A 24,408-nucleotide genomic window follows, 5' to 3' on the forward strand; every position below is an offset into this window, starting at 1 on the left:
TTTTACCTTTGCTTTGAAGAGCAACGAGACTTTGACTGAGATATCTGAGATTAAAGGTTTTTGTTACAGTACATTGCCCACACAATTACATTTGACTTTGCCATACCACATCAATAGTTTCTTTATTCTCAATCTTGATAGAACACAGTTGCATGAGAATGAGTGGAATCTATTTCTAATTGAAGCCGTTGGACATTTTCAGCTGTATTTACTGAGGGACTTGGTGTCTGTTGGTAACTTAAAGAACTATGTTATTGCTCTCTATAGAAGAAAAATTGATCATCCTATTTATGGTTTTTCTAAAGCTTTTGCTAATGGTTTTATGAAAATGCGAGGTGAAATCGCTTGGCTTCCTTCCTATAATGGGAAACGATTACTGAAATTGGGGGAAGCCTGGAATGATGATATAAAATTTTTTAAACAAAATTTTGAAAAAATTAAAGAACCTAAAATTTATCCCTATCTTATTGACTATGATGTATTACAGAGAAGCAAACTACTTCACGCTGAAGGAGAAGTTAAAGTTTTTACTCTTGATAAATTGATAAATAATTTAAGAAAATATCTGGATATGTTGTCGCAAAATGGTCACAAGAATTTCATCGCATATTTTCATGCACAACTAAGGAAGTACACCAGGATTAAAAGTAAATTAAAAAGTGTTCCATTTTTGGTTACGAAGAATAAATCTATCGTGGCTCCTCGAGATGCGGTGATCGAAGAAATCGAAAACCCGATACCGGATTTTACGTTGCTAAATCCGATCGATAACGAGTATTTACCTTTGGAAAATCGTGAACAAGTTAAGGAATGGCTGCGAGAAATTGGAGCTCGTCGTTTGAAATCTCCGGTTGAAGTTATTCGGGAAAGCATAGTTGCGTGGATAGAAGCAGGATTTGATACTCTTGAGGAAAGAATACAATATAAAACCCACATTGATGTAATGCATTATCTTTCAAAGAACATTTATCATTTTAATCCTAATTCAAAAGAATTTAAAAAGTTGAAAGACAACTTGCTCGTTCTTACGGAGGCAGATTTTTTTAAATATTCAAAATTATGTTATCTCCCTGATGCAGTTCCAGTGAAAGAATTGGCTGATGTTATTGATAAGAATGAAAAACTATCTTCTACGTATGATATGTGTGCACTAAGAGACTTTTTTATTCACATTGGCGTAAATAGTAAACTCAAACCTCTTGACGTACTGCGTAGAAGTATATTTGTATGGCTACAAACTGATGAAATATGGGAAAAAATCACGGTAGACAATTTTAAACCCATAATTAATTATATTGCTTTAAATTATTTTTCAATCTCTATAACGAGAGAAGAGAAAAAGCTGTTGAAGAAGCTTCCAGTGTTGACTTTAGGACGTAAACTTCATAAAGCAGAGTTTTGTTATTTTGATTCATTCACCCCTAAAATAAAAGGCTTAGAACGTGTTATAGCACCAGATAAACTAGTTTCTTCAACTACATATTCTACTAATGTCAAGAAATTTTTGACTGAAATAGGAGTGGCAACAACTATAAAGCCAGTAGATTTGTTGAGGAAAAGTGTCTTGAAGTGGATTCAAGACAGAGAAGATTTAACGAAAAGGATAACTCATGATAATCACCTTAGTATTCTCGAGTATATTGCAAAGCAGTGGTATTATCTCAAATCTGGTCTAAAGCAAAGGGAAATGAGAGAACTGAGAAAAATAATAATATTAACACAAGATAGCACTTTTCATTCAGCTTACAGTTGTTACTGGCCGTTAAAAGAAACTGATGACATTTCTACTGAAAAGATTCCTGGATTAGAACGCGTTATACCTCCTAATGTATTAGTTTCATCCAACTATGACTTAAATTTATTGAAAGTAACATTAAGTAATCTTGGAGTGCGGAATATTAAATTCACTGACATATTTGAAAAATATAGTAGTCATTTGTATCATACAAAAAATCTAAAATGGTTTTTTCACAATTTAGTTGTTTATTGGAAAAAATTTAGAGGATCACCCAATACAGATACTAAATTACTTTGTTATTTACAAGATAAATTCAAGTCGCCATCTTGTTTGTTGGCAAAAAATATGAAACGTTACTGTTCATCTGAACTTTATTCTTCAAAGTTTGAAGTAATGCAGTCAATAGATCCAGATTCTATTCCTGTTTTAGCCTATAATGGACACGTACCAGAAGATTTGGAATATTATCTTGGATTTCAAACAGAGCTTAGCCTTCCCTGCATTTTGAACTTACTTAAGACTTTAGAGAGAAAGCAGTTTTCCGGAGAAGAAAACACATTTAGATTTGCAAAAACTTTATTAGAGCAATTGAAATTGAAACCAGTTGATGAAGTTAAAAGTTGTAATTTCAGCTTATTTTCTAAAGAAAACAAACTTGTACCTGCTGTTAAACTTTATTATTTCCGGGAAGAGAATGATACTTGCGAGTTGACTAAGTGTTACTTGAAAAGAATAAGTGGCATGTCTCACGAAGAAACTTTGGAGCTTGCTGAACTTTGTGGCGTGAATGTCGTGTCGTTCAATCGGGAAGTTATTTACAAAGTAGAAGTTGCAGATTTTACTTTAAAAACATTTTATATGGCACGGTTACCTTTTATAGTTGTTCAAGAATCGAGGTATTTAAATGAGACTCTCGTTGTTATTCTCGAGCGCTTGTATAAAAGCATAAATTCTATAAATTTATATCAGTGTCGTTCGATTCAAGTGGTATACCCTTTTGGAGAGCCCATTAACCAACAATTTCACTTTAATAATTTAACTCTATACATAGAAGGCAAAAACTGGAAAAGATTTCGAACTAAAATCAATAACCATCTGAAAACGATCCTTAATCTTAAAACAGATATTGGAGAAATCATTGACATGAATATTGCGTCGTCTGAGGAAATTCAAGATTGGTTAAATGAACAGGGAAACGAAGATCGAAAAAAATATTTAAAAATAAAAGCTGATTTACAAAAAATTATATTAAAAAAAGATGAAGAGAATGAATTGCCTTTGTTTTTTGGTTCGAAATCTGTAGGAAATGATTTCAAAGAAAATGAATCATCAGAAAGTGAAGAATTATCAGTGGATTCTTCTTCTGATCCATCAAGTGATGAAGAATCTAGTATCAATACATCTGAAATTATTGATACCGGAATTGATTCAAGTAACAAAGATGATGAATTGTATTCAACTAACATGAAAAGAATGAATTCATTTTCAGAGCAGCTAAATGCAATGCAAAAAGTTACAAATATTAGTTTAATTGATAAAGATGTTAGAGATTTTAGTAATTTATCGCCTCACAATTTTAATCGTATTCAGAATAAAGCAATTAAAAAAATAAAAGAATCCATTAAAGATTCTCGAGATCGAAATTTAATTGATGAATTTAATCCAAAAAGATTACAAGAGAACTTTACCTTCACATTGCTTCAAAATTACTACAGAAAAAAGTATCCTAATTCTAAGTGTAAGCTGAATTTTGGTAATTTCACATTAAAGTGGTTATCTCATAAAATTGATGTAATTTGGCTGAATGAAATTGAGGATATTAGATATCCTTATGATATAGTGATAAGAAAGGATGGTAAAATTAAACAGCTAATTGAAGTAGGTTCAGCTGAATTAATCGACAATGATTTGTTTATGCTGAGTCACAAAAACATGTCTAAATCTTTCAAAAAGTTGCCTACTGGGTTTAGAGAATATTATTGTTACTGCTGTGTACTTAATTCTATAAAAAAGGAAACAGTAGCAGATGAAAGATTGATTGCTGTCTACAAAATAGTTCCTATGATGATTAAAAGTCATTAAAAAGGATTTGATACATTAAAATTTTAAGATAGTGTTAAAAATAGAATTTTTATTGTTTACAAATAATATAAATACAGTAAAAGCTTGACTATCTATAACTTACTGACCTGAAAGCTCCAGTTAGCAGAATTTTTCAAAAATTGTGAATTTTTTCAGCAATGCTTTTGTTATGGCATGACACTCTTTCTCGAAAACACAGTAAAATGGTAAATTGAAACTTGGACTTTTTTTTAATGTTACGGGGAATTTTTATTTTATCCCCATTCCAGTTGCCTATTTAGTGACTGACTGTGTAAAAATTATATTTTTTAATACATTCCAATATACTCTTTACACTTTGTTTGTTTAACATATTTTTCTGTAAAAAAGAAAAATGTATTCTATAGTATTTTAAATTCAGAATGTTTCTTCTATATTATTTATTGATTACAATACCTATCATTAATTTTGTATAAGTATGGTAGAGTAAAATATCAAACGTTTATGATGACTTAGTGATCAGATAAAACCCGTAAACCAAAGAATTATTGACAGGTGATGAAATAAGTGCCAATCAAAACACTCTTCTTAGACATGAACCTCACTACATTTGATGTATCTGCTAGCTATGGAACTTGATATTTTTTCTTCAAATCTTTTTTTTCTCTTTTGTTCTGATTTAGGTTTCAATTTCACAATTTTCCTTTATTATAAATTTTTTTTCTCCAACATTTTACTTTAGTTTATATTTGGTATTTTTAAAAAACTAAAATTTTAGACTTGTTTTGATTTAAGATATCAGAGTTCTCCCTAAGGCCGGCCGCACACTGAGGAAGCGAGAGGGAGGTGAAAAACCCCCCAGTTTGATTCTCGCCTCTCCACCAAACAGGTTTTCAGGGGGTGAGCTGAAAAATGACTGCACATTGAAGAAGTGTGCGCCTCCTCAACGAAGGCCTGGATTCTGCAGATATTTGTGTAAATTGGAGCCAAAAGACTATATCGCTAGATTTGGATATAATGAACATATATATATATGAATATATATATATATTTATGAATATATGTAGATATTTATGAATATATATATATATATTATGTATATATATATATAAATTAAATTAAAATGTTTAAAAAAAATTATGAGCAATTTTAGGAAGAAAATGACTTTTAAAAATGAGAAAATAAACAGCTTTCCTTTTTTTCCTTTAAAAAAAAAAATAGCGATTTATTTATTCTTGAAACTGACTGCTAATTTTTCAACATTTCTCATTTAACAGCTTTTAAAGAACAATTTTTGGTTCACAGAACTGTTCTTCAAAGTTTGTATTCCATGTAATTTAATTTACTATGAAAATTGCACATCATAATTAGCAATACTAAGGGAAAAGTCTTCATGGATATTAATTACCAAATACTATCAATTAAAAATATTTTAAAAAGACTTCATCAAAATTCATTAAAAAGTAACTTTTAAAATTGAAAAAAAAAATTTCGAACTGAAAAGAGCGTCTTTTTTAAAAATTTGATTAATCAGCTTCGAAAAATAATTTTTTATAGCATAATTTATGCCTGTAATATTAATTAAGAACAATTTTGTGCACTTAAAATTGTTCAATGAGCATTTTTATTTTTATTTGGTACAAGTTTATTTTTATTTGGTAAATAATATTTATTTTTTATTCTTTAGAATATTATCCAAGAGAAAATTACCGAGAATTTTACATCCTTAATGAAATTATTTAATATCGAGAAATATTATTACACTCTTCCATTAATGGATTTTGTTCAAGACTTATATAAAGCTATTACAGTGTAACGTCCCATATCCGGACGTCCCTTTTCCGGAAGGGTCAATTTCCCGGACACTTTTTAACAATCAAAATAAACAAACATTTCTTCATCTTCCCCACTCTCTTTAAAAAAAAAAAAAGTATTTTGACAGGTTTTTTCCTTTCTTAGCTTCTAGTGATCTATGCATTAAACCCATAAATCAACAGAAAAGAGAACAGAAGATCTACCAAGACCATACCATTAGTAAAGCTCCTCCTCTGGAATGCAGGAAAGGGGGGGGGGAGATTTGTTTTCAAAAGAGCACAATTGAGTCCCCTCCCCCCTTCTTTCCTGTGCAGCTGGCTAGTAAAAGAGGCATTTCCTGGAACCTTTTTGATAAAGTGTTAGGGAAAGAAGTACTGTGAAAAAGGGTAAACACAGCAAACGTTAAAGTGGAGGGGGAATCCCCTTTAGTTACACAAGAAAAAATAAAGAGAACCCAATCAGCATGCCACGCCTTTATGCTTGATTGATAGCCAATGACAGGAGAGAAAGTAAGAACTTGTCACTCCCCCCCCCCTTCAACTTGAATGACAAGTAAGAAGGAAATGAATTTTGCTTCTTCACCTACCCACCTTTATGAATGAATGACGGGAATTTCCCCTTCTTGCTTGAAACGTTCTAGTTCAAAATGGCGGAGAGAGCAATTAATATTTTCATAACTGTACATTTTTTTAGTTTCCTATATTTATTTTTATAATAGCAATAATTATTTTTTTTTAAAAATTTTGTTTTTGATTGATTAGATATCATTCTAATACTAAAACATTATTGCCCGAAAAATAATGTTATTTAATTTCTGCTTCTTAGATTCAGATCATTTTAATCTCTGTTTACCTTGGGGGTCTATTATACGGAAAAATCGATTATCCGGACTTCGGAAAGTCCCGCCGATTCCGGATACGCGACTTTCCACTGTATTAATTTATTATTCGATTAACATTGTAGTTGAAATTTATTTGCACATAACCTCAACAAAAAATAGGATTTTTTTTCTTTTTAGAAAATAGAAAGTAGATACAGATCCTATTCAATTTTCAAATTCTTAGTGAAAAATAATTAAATTAATTTATTCATAAAAAATATTGTTTAACATTTAAATTCATAACATTACATTTATGACTAATATGGTTAATTCAATTCAGGATCCAGGGGTCTGTCCAGGCCGAATTTACTACCGTTTAGCGGTACCTTCACAAATTCAACTTTAGGAAAAACGATAGTTTCACAAATTCAATTTCAGGAAAAACGGTAGTTTCACAAAATACTTTTTCTTAAAATTTCATTTTTGTATCCCTTAAGAAACGATAAATCCATATTTTTGTGTTGATTTTTTAATATAATTTTTAATTTTTCACAAATTACGTCTAAATTTTCACAAAATAGGTACCTGTCAGAAAAACCTAGACAGACCCCTGGGATCGTCAATCCAAGCGCGATCAAGATCACGCGAAGAGGAGGCAAGATTTTACGGGAGGCGAAAATAGGGTCAAACCTATTTGAGAGGTTTGTGGGAGTTTTTAGTCTCCAGGAGGGAAAAAACTCTTCACTCCCTCAATGTGTGCTTGCTAGTAGAAAACTATGGGAAACAAATTTACCCCACCTTCCGTATTCCTCTCGCTTCCCGCTTGCCTCCTCAGTGTGCGGCCGGCCTAAGAATGAAAAAGGGCAGGATGCTTCCTTTCTGAAAAGGGCACTTTGAGTTTTGAAAGGGCACTCACTTAACATCATTAATATTTATCAAAATGTCTAATATTATGTAATAACTGAATTTTATCCTCAATAATTTTTAAATTATCCTCTCGTACTATTTTATAAGTATATTTCAAAAAGTAATTCTCTCTCATTATTAAAATGGAAAAAAAATTGTAGTTAATAAAAATAATTAAAGGCATGTTAAAAAGCAATCTTTGTGCATATATATATTTTTTTCTCACGAAAAGTAAACTAAAAAAAAAAAATTTAATTGATAAACAGCTTGCCTTCTTCTTGAAAGCTTTCTTCCATAATTTAAACTAAAAACTATGAAAAATTAACTTTTAAAGATGCATTGTTTTTACAAGGTATTTATTTCAAAAATAATTTTGAAATTTAAAATCACTTAAAAATTTTATTAATATCCTTCCCCTCCCCCCCCCCCCCCCCAAAAAAAAGATACTTATAAAAAATTTAACCATTTGAAAATAATCCTAACAAAGTAAATCTTCGTAATAGTACCTAATCAGAATTTAACCTATAAACACAGATAAATTTAAAAGAGGATACTTTTATTGGGATCAAAGGAGAATTAGGGCCGGCCTCCCTTTAAAAAATTGCTTAGGGAGAACACTCGAGATATAATTTAAGGTCAGAATTCAAATTACAATTGCAAATCTAAAAATGTGTGACATATTTCTGTGGTTGTGGCATAATTTATATTAAATTAATTTATCTTAAGAATTTTTGAATGGATAAAAAGGTTTATTCTGTGGTGCCAAATGTTTATTCATTGACAATCATTGAGTAGGATATAGTTTTCTTAAAAAATTATATTTTTATATTAAGATAAAAATTTTTACGGGAACAAAGAACATGCGGGATATTTCCATGTCGTGATCTGCCACACCAACTACTATAACCACTCCTTACAGGGTGGCCACCCACCTGGAAAACCTGGAATTATCAGGGAATTTTTTTTATACTGGAAAAGGGAAATTTTAAAGAAAAGCTGGAAATTTTTTCTTTGATAGTTTTTTTAATTTTACTAATTTTAATTATTTACTAATTTTCTTAATTTAAATTATTTCGTCCATTATACCCACTTTTTTTAAACGGAAATGTATCACCAAACAGTTGAAATATCATCAACTTAGCGATACTTTGCTTGCATCATAATTTGCTCCATTACAGCTCTGTTAAACTGGAATGCTACATAAAATTCTCCCACGGTTGCTAAACGAATGTAAAAACCTTTGACCGCTATGCGACTGTGCAATTTAGGAAAGATTCTGGTGGAGGTGGAAAAAGGGATTAGGATATTACCTTCTGTTTTTAAATTTTGTCCTTGGGCTGAATTCATTTATGGCTCAAGTTTGTTCCAATGCTTTGGTGGTAATTTTTTTTTTTCTATTTTGACAAAATGTTTTTGTATTTTTAACTTCATAAAATTCTCCAAAAATTAGTTGGTTATAATTTAATAATAATAGATTTTACATTGCACTCTTTTTCTGAAAGCTTTTCTATTACCATTCAAAGAAATCTGTGAATTATTTTTTTTCTCAGCAAACCAACCAATCACACATTTTTTTACAATCGCTAATGTTTGTCGACAAATTGTTACAATTGTTGCATTAATGCTAATTTTTTCTATTTCATTTTAACCTTTTATAAGATATTTTAATTTTTAAAAAAAGGTTTTTTTAAGAACCAACTATATATTAATATTTAATTTTACTCTTTTGTTGATCAATATATGATTTTTGATTCAAAATTTTGTACCAAAACATTAAAAAATAAATAATAAATTTTGCCAAATTGTCAAAATAAATTATTTTTATCAAGATGATATGTTAAAAAAATAACATTTTGAATAAAATATTTTATAATATAGACACTTTTCTTGTACACATCCTACACTTTATAAGAAATAAAAACCTGGAAATTTTAAGATTTTTATCTGGAAAAATCAGAGAAATTTGAAATCTGATTTGAGTGGCCACCCTGTATTATTAGATTTAAAAAAATTCTTCCTCTCTTTAAATTTTGTAATTGCTACTTTTGTTCATAATAACAGTTTTAAATATCTTCTATATACAAGAGAAAAATAAATAAAAAGAAAATTAGACAATGAAAGAAAAAATTTTAGACAATTTTCTTCTTCCAGCAATCGCATGTCTGTTATGAAGTGTTCATTTTACTTATAGCATGCTGTTTAAAACCATTTTAATCACAAAACTCTGATAGTGATATGATTTTACAAAATTTTACTCTTACTTTGTAATGTGTTTATTCATTTTTTTTTCTTTCAAAGGGCAATTTTAACCATATGAGTGTGAAGCAGATATATTTCCATATCAATACTTGTTCACAACAACTTAAATCTTCAAAGTGTGATATGAAACTTTAGAATACATTTTAAAAAATGTGCTATGACTGTCCTAGAGCAAACTACTAGTTGTGCCTTTCTAGTTCGCCCTATTTTACAATGTTTTTTTTTTTTTTTTTTTGCTTACCACTTCTGTGTTGTTATCGAAACTTGGTGATTATTTTGGTGGAGGTACAAATTTGATCAAACATTTTGGTTTTTATTGCCAGAAGTACTAGGACTCTTTGGCAAGTTCTTTTAAAAAGCAATTACTAGTTGTATAATAAGAATATAATTGTAATAATGTACTTCGTAACTATGCTTATGTGTAATTTTGTAATCTACTCTGTATTTATTGGATGTAAAAGGCCCATTGTATGTAAGAGAAACCACTTGAATGTATGGATACAGATTGTGATAAACAGATGTTGTGAGAATGGTTTTTACCGAACAATATTGTATCTCTCATTTAAACATTGTCTTCATTTTTTTTTCAATTACTATGTGTAATTCCTAGTAGTGAGACTAAGGATGGATTCAAGGTAATTCTTAAACCCAGTGTCTTGAATTGTGTCGTTAAATTTTGAAAATTTTTTTTTATTGAATACCAAAAAAACAGATAATAAGTGAACATTTTTCTAGTGTACTATTTGTATTTTTTTAATGCTCTCTGAGATTATTGTGAGGTTTTATATTGATGTTGAAAAGAGTCAGTTTTTTTTTGTGATATTTTACACAAGTACGTTGTAGTTGAATATTTTTGATAGATTCCAATAATTTTATAATGGATTCCTAATACTGAATCTGGTTTAGAAATTGAAAATGCCCAGTGCCTTATTTTAAAATGTTCATAAACTTTTTAAACCTTTATATGTTTGTTTTTAAGTTAATATTGTGCAAAGCAATAACAAGCTTGATATATATTTAAAGAAAATACAGTTTTCGTTATGATTTTTTTTAAATTTCTGCTTGAAAAAAACATTCAAAACAATTCTTAATCTACAATTTTTTATAAAGAGATTGAAATGTAAAAATTTTAAAATAGACTAAATCTTTTTTTTTCTTTCCCTTCATATTTTCTCCTCTTAAAGTTCTTTATAGTTAAATAATTAATGACAAAATAGAAGTATTAATTATTCTACAAAATAAATAGATTTGTACCCGTAATAATACATGAATAGCAAGTTTTCAAACAACATGAAACTGAGCTGGACATTCCTTTAGGTGAACTGTCTAGAGGAGTCAGAAAAACTTGTTTTTGGTTTATGTAATCAAGTTTATAATAAATTCAAATTTCCTGTAAATTAAACATTTCTGAACAACTGGAAAATGCAATATTTATTTCTTCCACATCAATCAGAGTACTAACAATAAGAAATGGAAAGATTCCCTATTTAATTCATAAAATCAAATTAAATTTAGTGCAATTCATTCCTTTCGTGAGCTTCATTGATTTTTGTGCTTAAAAGAAATGTTTTTGATTCGAGGTAAATTTAATTATTGAAAGACAATGTCCCTTTTTCATTTAACATGGTATTATGGGCAATTAACCTTTTACACCAGACAGAAATATAAATTTTCCCCCTAGGAGGTTTGGAAAGGTGCTGGATTGAAATATTTCATTTTGTGGTACTAGTGTAATCTACATAAATTCAAAAGTTTCTCTGTATATAAAAATGAATTAAATTGTGAACTAGATTTTTAGCCGTTTAAACCAGTAATTCCCAAACTTTATAAGCTTATCACCCCCTTCAGATTTCGATTATCATTTATCGACACCTCCCCCCCCCCAAAGAAAAGATTGACACCCAATCACCCTCCTTTTTTTTTTGCTCAAAAAACCATAAGTTGTCGCTATAAGCATTGATAATACTGAATTTTTTTTTTTGAAAAGTGAAAATGCAATTTTTCTATTTTTTCAAAAAAAATAGTTATTTGAAGAAATATTAACTAAACAGAGCAGAGAAAAAAAAATTTAAACTGGAATCTGGGAGTATTGAAAGTAATGATAATTAAAATATGAAAACTCTTTTGTTTATCTTTACAATGACTCCCAAGTGCTTTTCGTTAAAGCATGAATGTTCACAGAGGTCTGCTTTAAAGCAAGTGTTCAGCCTATTTCTTTGTTCCGAGAGGATTCGGAGGACAGATACTTGGTCAACCCAAAATATAACGAGAAAGTTCAGAAACTAAATTTTTATTTTTAAATAATTGTCTGAATGATTAGTTTCATATACATTTTGATTTTCGCTTGCCTTTTATCATTTTTCTTCTTAATACTCAGTGGGTTATCTCCTCATTGAAAGGTGAAATCACCCATTTGGCTTGGATCATCCCCCAGTTTGAGAACCACTGATTTAAACAAATATTGTTTTGTATAAAACTAGTCTTATTGAAAACTTGTTTTATTTTAATTTAAATGTCTATATTTTATGTACAATGATTAAGACATTTTAATTTCTTAATTTTTTTAATGATGTGATGAGCTTTTTGGTGACATTCCTTACAAATATACATTTTTATTCTGTTTTTGCATTAGGTTTTTTACTACATTATGCATTCCATATAAACATCTGGTTCCTTCTTGTGCATGGAGAATTTTAATTTATTTAAGTAATTATCACATAATAACTTAATAGCTGTTATAATGTGTATGTCAATTTTTTTCAAATTTATTGCCTTGATTTTAAAAAATTTAAGAAATTCTGATTGTTGAAATTAGGAATTGTAGAAACCAATTTGTTTAATAACTTCTTATTTGTTTTCATATGTAATTTTGTAATGATTCATGTTAGTGAAATTTTTTATTGTCCATGCTTTTATATAGTTTTATGATCAGATTCAGAGTTTGGAAAAAATCTGAATTTTTTTTTACTTTTAAAAAATGTCTTTAATTTATATTCTATAAATTAAAATATTGAATTTCTTTTAAGTCATAGCTAAAACTTATATATATATATAACACAATAAAGACTAAAGGGATAAAAGAAAATACTATGTACTGTTGTATTGAGATATTTTCCTTTGGCTATATGGATATTATATTAGAAAGCACTCTATTTTGCAGATATAATCATGTGAGCTGATGATGAGATTGTATCTTTTCATTATTTTGTTTTTGACTTTTTAATTTATTTTTTAAATAAAAAATTTTTTTACTGTTTTTTTTTTTTTTTTCTTTTTTAATAAATCTCTTTTATATTTTTTCCATGTCTTATTTACAGTTTTAACGCATAATCCTATCTTAATTTTTTAGTGATTTGGAAAAGCAGTGTGAACACATTAACCAAAAAATTAACTTGCTTGCACTAAAATTTATGGCAATTAGCAATTTTTAAAAATTTTTTTATATGGTTCTTTATTTACCCAGGTAGATAGCCGACCCCGATCAATTTTGTAATTCTATTGAATTGTCTACTAATAAATATATAGTATTTTTATAAATTTAAAATTATGTTGCTAAGTTTTTCATAACTGGTACAATCTTAATTTGTAATGATTTGTAGTAGTCAAGCATATTTATTTTTTTAAATTATTCACTTTTCAAGTAATCTAGCTCTATTGTTGAAAGATATGTTTTTGTTTACATTTGATTATTAAAATATGTTTTCAAAATATTTTTTTCAGTAAAATTCTTTTTTTTTAAAATTTGTGATTCTGTTGAACTGAGTTATATATTTTTCAACAAAACAAAATTCTTTTCTTTTTTATTTATTTATTATTTCATAGAGAATTCACAACTCCATCAATTCTGTCTTTATTTCTTAAAAGAAAAAAAATCAAAATTTTTATATTTTTTAATAACTCAAATTTTACAAATTGCCAGGTCCAATTTGGTTTTAATTAGAAATGTTCAATGAACTTTCTAATCATATTATATAGTAATATTTTGTTTAATAAAAATTTGTTTTATGATGAAATCTTTATTTTATTGATGTACTGTGTAATATATTTGCTTTTAATAATTAAAATTTTTAGTTTTTTTGTTTTATACAAATTCAGTAAAAATTACACAAACTGTGCCTATATTTGTAACATAACTATATGATTTGGAAACTAGGAGATTGCAAATAAACTAAGTTAATTGCAGGCACAAACATCTAATTGGTTTCTGTAAAATAACAAACTAGAACATAACAAGATAAACACAGCATAATGAAGTACGGCTATCGATATGTTTCTACAAAAAGTATAATTCATGGGAGTTGTTTCTATTTTATTTATCTATATTGAACTAAAATGTTATTGACAGTGTATGAAGTTTTTGTCACATCAAAGCTTTTAAATTGTTATGATATTAAGTTCTTCAGTTTTAGCAATCAGCATTACCACATTCTTTCAATTCAGAATTATGAATAAAATTGTACTAATTTCATTTATAGCAATTAATATATTCTTATAAAAAGCACAATTTACGGAAACCCAAGTTTTTGGTTTATTTCTGACTAGCGTTAAAAAAAGCATGAAATGAGATAACATAATATTAAGGTTAAAAACAATAAGTATATTTTTTAAAAATGTACACTTACCCCAGATGTTTTTTGTTATCTTTATATAATTTAACAAAATTGCTCTCAATACTTAACTATTGTTAGAAAATTTTAAAGAGTTTTTATGCTTTCAAACTCTAGATCACTTGTCAGTATATCCTCTGACATTTTTATTGTTTTCATAACTATCATCAGGAGCAGGTATTAAATCAAATACTGAAGAAATTAAAAAGTAATGAGATTGAGGTGTGTTCAAGTCGATTAACTCACCAATCTTTGAAAGATCTTCAATTTCAACCATTTGTGAAATTTTTTTCCGCAGGGCCAATGTTCCCGTTTGATACCGAGAAGCTTTATTAAATCCCTTTGTAAAGCATTTTAGTCCAATACTGTTGAAATTAAGTGCAGAGCTTCCAGGAAATTTAGTCTTCACTTTAGAAATATGCCATTGAATTTAAGAAAAAGAAATGATTACCTAACCAATTTTTTAGTGTAACATTCTTCAAATGATTGGATAATTACAAGATTCAAAGGTTGAAGTTTGCTAGAAAAAAGTTCACTTACAAATTTTACAATTAAAAGCTCCCTTACTTCCTATGGCAGACCATACAGTGCTCTACCCTTCGACTCAAGGACACTCTTCTTTTTGGTATTTTCTTTAATAAAATATTATTTAATTTTAGTTCAGGTAACACATTTTAAAATAAATAAAAGCCTGCAATAGAATTGTGTCCAACAACCAAGAGGAATATCTTCAAAAAAAAAAAAAATTCTTTTAACGTTGCTGTATTTAAAACAAATGGTCTAATTTAATATTCTTTACAAGTTCACATTTATTTCATGAAAATAATGGGCCAATGCAACTTATTAAATGTGATGTGTATGATGAGTTCATGAATGGTTTTTCCCAAAATAAAATTCCAAACGTTTCCAATATAAATAAACAATCCTACATTTATTCAACTATTAAATTTTCAACATGGCAAGGTTATGAAAGACAGTATAAATCGTGAGTAATTGTCAATATAAAAAAAAGTAACAACTGAACCTGGAGCATACACAAGTAGGTAGGTGCGGAAATAAAATTTTTGCAAAATTCTAATATTGAGTCCTTAAAAATAACAATCAAGCCTGTAATCTAATTATAAAAATGTTAAAAACAAGTTTAGATACATTTAAAAATTCTCTCCCATTGTTTGCTTGCCAAAAATGAATTTGTAGTTGTTCTTATTGCAGTAGTGATACTCTTGGCAATAAAGGACACACTTTTTAATTCTTTCACTGAACAGAGTATAGGTATAGCATATAAAACAATAATTAACAATGTTCAATTTTTAAATTGTACACATTTGCAAAGTTGCATGTTTACTTTCTTTACTCTTATAAAAATGTTAACAGGTACACCAAAAATTAATAAACATATTTTTCATTAAAAAATCGTCCTCAAAAATAAAATATGTAATTAGTAATTTCATTAAACATAACTTTGTTTAAAGAAAAAATATATATTCATATATGCAATGGCAGAGACAAAAAGTACGGGGACAAAAGTAAAAATTGAGACAATGCTTGATAAGAATGAATGACAGTGACAGCTTGAGACAATGAATTTATAATTGATTCATTTAATTGCATAAAATGTTTAGGAAAATACATGACAATAAAAATATAGACATTTATACATCTCATTTTACTTCCAAACAGCTCAAAAAGTTTTCAAAATAAAATTATTATTCATAAAAAAATATCCTTATTCATCATTTACATTATCAAAAAGCAGCATACATATTTCAGGCATTGCTGTGTGCTAAGGGAAGAAAAAAAAACAAGATATTTTCTGTAACAGTACATATATACCATACTACTTTTTAAAACAAGCAAAGTAAAAAGTATGATTTTCTCTATTTAAGAGTGCAACAAGCAAAGTTTACTGCAAAAAATAATAAATATTATTATTTTTTAAATTCAGAATTACTTTGTTTAGAAAATGAATCTTTTTCAGCAAAATTTTATCAATACTGAATAATTATAATTAATATGTAATAATAAATAATTACCATATAAGAGAAACCAGTACAGTCATCCCCACTCAATTGTATATCGGATAATCAAATAACCCACTTATACGAATAAAATTTAATGAAACCAAATCATTTCATATGAAACTAATGTTAAATTTTCCTCGTTTAAATTAATATTTGTTTCAAGTTCTTGCTTAATTGCATAAAGAGGTTCTGAAATGAAAAAAATCTGTTTATTTTTAAGAAATATTTCACCAGATGTCATGAAATTTTCAGCTAAGAATACAATAGGAGGTCACTTCAATAGGCACTTCCTGTTCATTTGTTGCTCTAAACAGGTGTTATGAGTATAGTTTAAATGTTAAAATCTTGCTGGCAGTTATACATTGGAATGAATGAAGAGTGTTTTACCCCTCTTAGACTTACTTCACTTGCATATTATTTAGAATGTAAAAAGGTACTGAGTGATTTGTTTCACAGGGAAGACTTATGGTCCCTTCCTGTTGTGCTATTAGTTCTGAAGTTTCAAAAACCTAACACTAGCCTATAGTGTGTCTTTTTCTAAAGTAGAATACTCATAGCTTACCCCAGTAAATTCCAGATGAGTGTGAAAAAGAATGATTTGAAATAATCGAAACAGAAAAATAATAGAAGTTTTAGAAGACATAAATTTCAAAAATCCCTAACTAAAATAGCAAATTAATTTGGTATTTCAAGGATCAAAAAATGAAAAAAAAAATCGAAATGCACCATTTTAATTGAATAGTATTGGCACCAATGGTATTCCTTTAAGCAATAATAATATAATATTCCCACATTCCATTAATTATCTAATTAAAATTTTTTAGATATAATTTCTACATTGTCTCTTTGGAATCAATTTTTTTTAAATATCAGATGAAATAGAAATATAATTGTGAAACTACTAAATTCCATTTTAGAGTATTTGTTACTGCCTGTGCAGAAAATAACAATGTGTGATACCTAAATTAATCACATAAAAAATTTATAATGTAAACTTGATCATTTAAAAGTTCACTGGTCATAATGTTTACAAAAAAAGTACATTTTTGATTTCTGAAGACCTCAAACTATTATGTTTATATACATAAATTCTATTGGTGTAAGTTTACGTGATGATAAATACACAAAAAAATTAACATTTTCTTTAATGTTAAACACCATAAAAAAAAACTTAGTCTCCATTTTGAATAATTAACAATTCAAGATTAGAATTTAGATTTCAGACATTTGAACTCCCCAAAACAGACTAGGTACCTAGTTCACTTTAATAATAACACTTTCACATTGAAATAAATTAGGACATTAATTAATATTAATGCTACTATTTCTTTTAAACATCTTTTAAAAAATTAATGGTTGAAGAGATTTATGTACACATAGCTGCCAACACGGATAGGGAAAAATCCAATAGATTTTACAAAATAATATAAACTTTTAGAAACTTGTTACAAAACGTAAATATTTTACACAAAGAAAATTGAGGGATTTTTATTCATCAAATTAAAAAAAAAAAAAGCAATATTTTAAAGTTATTATTATTAACATTAAATAAACTTGACATGTTATGTATTATTTTTACCCTAAATCTTGAATATCAAGAGGTATTTAATTCAAGAAAGGTAGTTAGTAACTGATTTTTATACATGAGGCTCGCTTCTTTATGTATTAGTAACACTTGTTTAAATATTTAAGCAAGCATTAATCTGCACAAAAATTCTATTTCAATAGGGGTTTTTTAAGATAACTTTCTCATATTTTAGAGAATTTTCTAAAAAGTACAAAAACCAGGAGAATTTTTATTAAACCAGCAGAAACTGGCAAAATTCAGTTGAGTTGGCAACTATGTGTACAGCTACTTCTAGACGAATCACTGTAACAAATGTTTCGCTAATTTATTCTAATTACAAAAACCAGTCAGTGGCAACATGGTAAACAGTGGGATCACAGTAGGTGACACCAGGTACCGACATGAATATATCAAAAAATTAGCAGACATAATCTAAGATTTAATCAAAACCAGCTTAAGAAAAAAAAGCTTTTTTTTTTCTTCAGCAAAATGGTTCAGGAAGAAGTAAATTTAAAAAAAAAAAGAAAAAGATAAGCTTAGGTCTAGGTAGTAAAAAAACTAAGAAAATAACACTAAACATCACTTAGCTATGGAATCTACAGTGATTAGAGATTAAAAGGTTGCTCCCGTTGAACCACTGAAAAAGAAAACAATTAATATGATGTAAATGAAACGAAACTACATAAAACTCTTACAAAACATGGGTAATAAAATATTGCACAATTTAAACATTTTAGACAGGTAATTAATTTGTACCAACATTTTTGGTCTTGTCCTTTTTAACTATTGCATTGCAATAATTTTATAAACTGCTGCAGGATTATTATTTTCTTCAGACATAACAGAACTTGATTCTCTGAGAATATGGAAGATATAACATTTTTTATCATCTACAGGCAATTTGTTTAGCAGCATTGTCATGTTCTTATGACTTAAAACAAATGACTCATTATCTTTTACTTCAGTTAATTCCACTCGAATGAACTGCTTGATCACACCATCTTTACACAATTCAAAGTCATAAGGATGGTTACTACTCTCCGTTCCATTTAACCATTTAATATCCATTCGACGAGCTTTCCACTGCAACGTGAAGGTATTGAACAGCAATCCACACCGTGAACCCGGATACTTTCTTATGTAACGCTTTTGTAGAAGACTGAAGACAAAGCGACCAATGCACACTCTCATTTTTGATTCATTTTCATTCAAATCTGTTCCAAAAATACTTTCAACCGACGTTTCATCATTTACAGACTTTTCCGACGTTCGGATTTCTGCATTTCGAGCATACAGATAACTATGATCTGCTCGAATCAGAGAGTCATCTTCCGTTTCCTTTTGCGAAACTTCTGTTTCGTTTTTTGCAATTGTAGACTTAAAGCCACCGTAACTCAAACCAACATCATGATCTTTTGATGTTAAACTATTCTGTGCAAAGTTTGAAGAATCAAGTTTCAGTATGTCATCTACAGATATATCTCGACCTACAGATGTGGTTTCCTCGACATCGACACACTTCACGCCAACCATCACTTTTTCCTTAATTGATTGAATCTCAATACCTTTCACTTCGCATATGGAAGTTTTTTTCGCAATATCTTTAGCCGCAATAACGTATAAAGATTCGTCATCAGAGGTTTCCTCACAGGAAGAATCTTCGATGGAAGAAACTTTTTCATCATCACTTGAATAATCTTCTCTAACCTCAACATCTTTTACAGAACACAATTCTTCTTTCTTTTTAAGCTGCAAGGCTTGCAGTTCAGATTGAATTAAATCTATTTTCTTCTGGTCTTCCCAACTGTATCTCTTTAACAAACACTCATAATCTTCATAGTCAAGAATGTTAACAATATTTGTTTCAACACTGAGAATCTCAGCAAGATATTTATAAATTTCAGTTTCAAAATCTTTCCAACTATTAACAACATGCATTGTAAATTTTTCAAAGTTCTTTTTTAAACCTACTGGTTTTCCAAATGGATATTGTACACGGATTTGTCCGCATTCGTATAAACTTAAAGAGTCTACCTCTTCAAACAAGCAATTCAAAATGTTACAAGATAACTCATTTCTTTTCTTAGCTTCATCAAAAACAATGAATGGTAACCGTTGCATGCATAAGTGCTTCAGAGCACCATTCGACTTTCCCTCTACGGGCATAACTTTACGACTGAATGGCAGAACATTAACATTACACAGTTTTGCAAGCTCCAATGTCTCACTATGAGACATGCCGTTTATTCTCTTTAAATAGCATTCTTTCAATTCACATTCAGCTTCTTCTTCCTCAAAATAATAGAGATCCTTAGCAAAAGCCATTTCGTTTTTTTTAGAAAACAGCTTAAAGGGATACTTTTTTATTTCATTTTTAGATTTCAGTTTTAATTGTTCAAATAAAGTTCTGAAAAAATTGAGGGTCATTTTTTCTCCGCTAAGTTTCCTTTTGTCTATAGCTTTATATAAGCGTGTGATACAATTCAAACTTAATTTAGTTTTCATCTCAAGAGCTTCTTCAAGAGTCAAAGGCAAACGCCCATACGCCAAAACAGGAAAATTGTCTGGATCCATGTAATGAATGTCACTAAATATTGAAGAATACAATTCTTTCGAATAATAAGCTCTCCTGTTTTTTGCCAGCAAATAAGACAATTTCAATTTTGAGAGTAAATCCTCTGGCACTTTGTTTTTCCTCCAGTAATATACTAACTCATAAAAAAACCATTTCACATTTTCAGAATAAATCAAATGATCAGTATACTTTTTATATAATGTTAAAAAATTCATACTACGGACACCGAAATATTCTAAAGTTTCTTTGAAAATATTTAAGTCATAATCTGAAGAAACCAATTCACCTGGAGAAATAATGGATTCAATTCCAGGAATTTGCACGTCATCCATTGTAGAACTTGGCCAAAAACAGGTACAAGCTGGCTTGAAAGTGTTATTTTTTGTTAATATTAACATTTTTCTCAAATCACTTTTCTCTCTTTGCTTTAAACTAGAAAAAAAATGGCATTGTGAAGCTATATGCCCTAGAATAGCAAGATGATTTTCCTTGTTTATTTTTTCTGAAATCTTACCATCTCTTATCCATTGTATTACACTTTTCCTCATTACTTCTATAACAGACATTTGCTCTGAAACTCCCAATAGTGACAAAAATCTATGAACAATCTGAGACTCATTGTTCAAAAGAACAATTTCATTTGCGTTAATTATATTTTCAAAGCCTTGTACAGTCGGAATTGCTGCTTCAAAGAAACAACTGCGAGCTTGCATCAATTTCTGTCCTTTAGTTAAAATTGGAATATTTTTAAAACTTTCCTTTTCTGACTCCTGTAAATTGCGTTCAACTAATAGGTAATTTTGCGCAATGCATTCCATAATCGAACTGTAATTATCTTCAGTAATTATTTTCCATATCGCATTACTTTTTATCCATTCTAATATTCTTTGCACCACACTCATTGGCCGAATTCGGTTTTTCACGCCAATTCTAATAAAAAAGTGCCTCAAAGTATTCATATCATACATAGAAGAAAGTTTTGCATCTTTCGTTACAACATCAGCCAGCTCTTTCATGGGCATAATATCGGGGAGAAAACAGGATTTTGCAAGACGAAATGAATTTTTTTCTGTAAGAGCCATCAAATGTTCATTTAGTTTAGCAACTTCTTCAGAAGATAGTTGATCAATATGCTTTGCTAGATATTCGATAATGGCAACATGATTATTTTTCATTTTTTCAGAAAGGCAGCCCAAATGAATCCAGTTAAGCACACTTTCTTGAATCACATGACAGGGTGTTTTTAATATTCGAGCTCCCATTTGATGCAACCAATCCTTCACTGATTCTTGATTTTCTTGCGGTAAATACCCATTGTCAACTGGATTTAGGAATAAATAATTTGGTATTAAGTTTTCCTCATCTTCTATCACTGCCTTTTGAGGAGAGACCAGTGTCTTATTTCTAGTCACAAGAAAGGGGATATTTCGTATTCTCTTGTTAATCGGAATGTTGCTCTTCAATTTTTCATAAGCATATGAAATGAAATCTATATAAGAGCTCTTTGTGAAATGAGGATAATATTTCATAGCAAAATTTTCGAACAGATGTTGATAATTGAAACAATGAACTTCTTTTTTAGGTATTAAACTATCTCTGTCTAGCACATCGTAATCAATGAGGCAAGGTCCAATGAGATGATCATATACATTATCAAAATTCTGTTTAAAAAAATCAATTTCATCAGTCCAAGCTTGTCCAAGTTTTAACAAGTGTGTGGCGTCGTAAGAAGGTATAAAAGGAGTATTTATGGCATTCATAAAACCTCCTGAGAAAGCTCTGGCGAAACTACGATAGGGATGCTCTATTTTTCTCACAAGAAGCGAGATTACATAGTTTTTTAAATAATGATCGGGAGTCAAGTCTCTCAGCAAACAGAATTGCAGTTTCCCAATGACCTCAATCAAAAATGCATTCCATTCATTTTCATGCAACTGTGTTCTATCAAGATTGAGAATGAAAAAACTGTTTATATGATAAGGCAACATTAGGTGCAGTTGAGTTGGCAATGTATTGTAACAAAGGCCTTTAATCTTAGAAATTTCCGTTGAAGCCTCATTACTTTTTAGAGCAAAAGTTAAAGATATATTCTTAGCGTCTTTAATCTTCTCAGGATAAATAAAACGGCTGCCTCCCCGAACTATAGTTTTAATTTCAGGAGGAATAGGACACTCATATGTTTTAGTTAACCAAGTACTTTCTAGACACTGGTTTTTATAAAACACAACTTTAGAGGTTTGCCCAAATAGTTCAATTTTTCGCTCTATAATATGGTCTTCTTCGTCAAAATTAATTCTCAATTTGTTGATTCTGTGTAAATATAGCAGCAAATCTGGTTGATCAACAACTTCTTTGAGTTGGAATTTAAGTTTATTAATATCCCTCACACGCAAGACGAAATTAACTGGGAAACTATAATCTATAGTTCCATACAGAGGTAACTCATTAGCTCCGCACCAAATAGGAATAACCTGCCACGGTCTGTTTTCTGGGTTTGGCCAAAATCCTTTGTCAAAACGAAATGAGTACCCATTAGAGCAAATGTAAATAGTGTCGGATAAATTGAAAAGAGATTTAAAACCTAGACCTTTGTAACCAGTTTTGCTTAAATCAGTAGCTTTGACTTCTTTGATTTGAGAAGCGTAATCGCAGATTCTCTCCACATCACTGTAGTCAAAGCCTTTGCCATTATGATGCACAATAAAAAAGTTATCTTTCACTATGAACTGCACGTGTACCGCTTTCTGGTGAGCTTCATATGCATCATCGGCATTTTGTAGAAGTTCAAATACAAACTTACTTTGACCACTCAATGCTGTTTGAATAACTGTATTGGATAGATTAGTAAACGAGCGCAGAACTCGGGATTCAGCAGTATACTCCTTGAAGATGCTAGAAATATGTGCATATTGTGAAACCATTTTTGATGAAAACAATTTACATATTTTGTTAAAAATCGTACAAACACAGGAAGAAAAAAAAGTTTGATCAGATTATAATTCTTTATGTATTTCGTGCAGATAAGAGTAGTAGGGGGAATCTGAAATACCCGGTTTCGATTTGAGACACAAAGTATTCTGACTCGAAACTTTTAACCTCTAATTAACAGAATAGTAGAAATCACATAAATCTCGGTGCTCTACTGCGAAGCGGCATTAAGTGATTCATCGGTAGAAATAAATCGATGATGAGAAGTAGTAGTGAAGTGAGGATTAATGGAGATGGGGGAAGAGGGGGAGCTCAGCACCAAAATTCGAGACGGGGTTCGTGTGACATGGACAATCAAGAAATGTAGAGTGGCATGGGGTATAATTAAACGACAATATAATCATAAACAATATAAAATAAGATAATCATGATGATCGATAATATTAAGAAAGGTCTTTGTTAAACATAAAATATTGGTAATCAAAGTGGGCTGCAGGTGGCGTAGAGCAGAACTCTCTACCTATGGCAACTCTTTCCCCATTAGCGTGTGGAGAGTCCTAAGAAGCGGAAGTACGTTAGCAGTGATTTTCATATTCGCGATCGCAACACTCGAATACGCCATCTGGGGAGAGACCGGTTTCATGCCTTTAGCCCTTCTCCCTTCCCTCTCCTCCTCTTTTCAGTTGTATAGGAATGTACTACGATATTTTCCCCTTTCTTAATATTTTTCCTTTTTATTAAATAAAAATATTTTTTAAAATTTCCATGATACTTTTCTTTAGAACTACGTTTAATGTAGTCTTCAGTTCCATATAGTTTTTCAAGTTGAAAGATTTTAATCTATATGAAAATCAAGAGAGAAACTAACGTACTTCCTTCCTCTATGACTTTCCACACGCTAATGGGGAAAGCATGTGAAGTGTTGCCATAGGAAAAGAGTTCTGCTCTACGCCACCTGCAGCCCATTTCGATCGCCAGATTAAAATCTTTTAAGTTGGAAAACTATATGGAACTGAAAACTACATTAAACATAGTTCTAAAGAAAAATATCACGGAAATTTTAAAATATTTTTATTAAATAAAAAGGAAAAATATTAAGAAAAGGGAATAT

The sequence above is a fragment of the Parasteatoda tepidariorum genome, chromosome 5 (assembly GCF_982258835.1).
Source record: "Parasteatoda tepidariorum strain Cologne lab strain chromosome 5, Ptep-v5.0, whole genome shotgun sequence".
Lineage (NCBI taxonomy): Eukaryota > Metazoa > Arthropoda > Arachnida > Araneae > Theridiidae > Parasteatoda > Parasteatoda tepidariorum.